Source organism: Pteropus alecto, unplaced genomic scaffold, assembly GCF_000325575.1.
Source record: "Pteropus alecto unplaced genomic scaffold, ASM32557v1 scaffold131, whole genome shotgun sequence".
In the NCBI taxonomy this organism is placed as follows: domain Eukaryota; kingdom Metazoa; phylum Chordata; class Mammalia; order Chiroptera; family Pteropodidae; genus Pteropus; species Pteropus alecto.
This window is the reverse complement of record NW_006434709.1, coordinates 2,415,895-2,418,672: the sequence shown is the minus strand read 5'-3', so window position 1 is coordinate 2,418,672 and position 2,778 is coordinate 2,415,895.

Below are 2,778 nucleotides of genomic sequence, written 5' to 3'. Positions count from 1 at the left end.
GGGGGATGGGGAATGGTGCTTGCTTTCTCTAATCTCAATATTGAACTGAGCTGTGACTGGGCTGGCAGCTGCATTGCTGCTGCTTCTCCTTCCTCTTTCTCCTTAATCTGTCTTTTCCTTCTCCCTCTTCTCCTCCTTCTTGTTTCAAGTAGTGCCATTGTAGTTAAACTTCCGGGTAAAGACAGCATCTTTCTTCAAAAGGAAGTCAATGTTGTCACCTCAGTTCACAAATTCATGCAGCCACCTCCAGGGTAGAATGCAGCACCTGCTAAAACAGTCCCTTAAATCAAGCCCACAGAGGCATGTTCTCTGCACTTTCCTTAAAAGGCTAGATTTTGCCTAAAGAAGTTTGAAATAGAACTTAAAATAGATGGGCAAGCTCATTTAGAATTAGATTCACTGCCCTCCATCTTTCTCCTCATCTATTGATCATGACTGACTTTTTTAAGAAGAAACTCTGTTGGGTCCTAGAATCTGCTGCTATCTCAGTTTCTACTTTTCTAGATTTTTCTGTTACCTGGCTAGACAGACCAACAAAAATCCCAAATCTCACTTCTGATACAAAAACTTGCTTTTATCTGATAGGATTAATGTAGATACCACTTATGTATTGAGCACCCTCCTGGATGCTTTGATCAGAATCTGAGGGAGGAGGTTATTTAAAAAAGAAGAAAAGAGAAAAAATACTAGAAGATTAGGCTTTTGCCTTCCATTCTCTCAGAGACTAAAAGCAATTATAATGACAAAACCATGGTGTTTAATGTTTTACATCTATTGAGTTATTTAATGCTCACAACAACCCTATGAAATAAGGTACTATTATTACACTCATTTTATTGATGGAGAAACTGAAGCGAAGAGATAAATGACTTGCCCAAAGCCACACAGATAGTAATTCTCAAAGCCAGGACTCGGACTCAAACATTTTTGCTTCAGAACCCAATGCTTAACTAGCTACCAGAAGCTGCCTCCTTAGAAAGAGCTAATATAGAATGTTAAAATAGTTGAAAACAGAAACATCTACACACAGCATGAGATCAGGAGACAGGAAACCTCTGCCACTCCAAAACTGTGCTCCTAGACCACTTAGATCTCTGGACCTATTTTTTTAGCCATGAAACCAGAGCTGTTTTATAACTCTTAGTAATTCTCTAGTTCCTGGGTACAAAATCATCACAGATCAACCACTATAATCTCAAAACTCCTACTATCTGTATAATTTGACCTAACTTGCCTTTCGTCCCTATTCAACTTTTATTTTTCTCCCCCCGCCCAGCTTTATTGACATATAATAGACAATTAGTTGCTCATATTTACGTTGTACAATTCGATGAGTTTTTTTCAATTATAGTTGGCGCACAATAATATACCAGTTTCAGTTGTACAACCTAATAATCAGAGATCCACATAACTTGCAAAGCGGTCACCCCACTAAATCTAGTACCCCTCTATCCCCTTACATATTTGTTACATTATTAACCATCTTCCCCCTGCTACACTCTACATCCCCATATCTATTCTGCAACTATCCATTTGTACCTCTTAATCCCTTTGCCCTTTTTCCCCCCCCCCAAACTTCTTCCCATCTAGTAGCCCTCAAAATATTCTCTGTATCTATGAGTTTATTACTGCTTTTGTTGTTTATTTGTTCTTTAGATTCCACACGTACATGAAATCATGCAGTATTTGTTTTTCTCTATTCTTCCCATTTCATTCAACGCGATATCCTCTAGGTCCATCAAGCCGATATCTTTCTCCATCACCTTCCTTTTAGTCTGTGTGTGTCTTTTAATCTGAAGTGGGTCTCTTGTAGGCAGCATATGTAGAGGTCTTGTTTTCTTATCCTTTCAGCCACTCTATCTTTTGGTTGGAGCACTTAATTCTTTTCCATTTGAGGTACTTATTAATAGGAATGTAGTTATTACCATTTTTCATTCATGTTTTTGATACATTTTTTTCTTCTTAAAGAAGTCCCTCCAACATTTCCTGCAATACTGGATTGGTGTTGACAAATTCCCTTAGCTTATTTTTGTCTGGAAAGCTCTTTATTTGTCCTTTGACTCTAAATGATAGATTTGCTAGATGAAGTACTCTTGGTTGTAGATCCTGGGTTTTCATCACATCAAATATTTTGTGCCAACCCCTTCCGTCTTGCATGGTTTCTTTTGAGAAATCAGCCGCCAGTCTTATGGGTGCTCCCTTGTAAGTAACTAACTGCTTTTCTTTTGCTGATTTTAAGATTCTTTCTTTGTATTTAACCTTTGGCATTTTAATTATGATGTGTCTTGGTGTGGGCCACTTTGGGTCCCTGGTTCTGGGGACTCTCTGAGCTTCCTGGGGTTGTATGTCTATTTCCTTCACCAGGTGAGGGAAGTTTTCCATCATTATTTCTTCAAACAGCTCTTCAACATCTTGTTTTCCTTCAGGTACCCCTATGACACAAATATTTTTACATTTAATAGTGTCCCGTAGGCTCCTTAAATTATTATTACAGCTTTGGATTTTTTTTTCCTGTCATTCTGATTGAGTGTCCTCGGCTTCCCCATCCTCTGTATCGATGGTTCAATCCTCATCTTTATCCACTCTGTTTTTTTCATCTACTATACTCTTGATCTCAGATAATGTGTTCTTCATTTCAGTCTGTTTCCCCTTTATCATTTCCATTTCCATTTTTATGTTTTTTTAATCTCTTTGTTTCGGTTCTCACTGAGTTCATCTACTCTTCCCCTACATTCACTGAATATCTTTATAACTAGTGTTTTGAACTCTACCTCTATT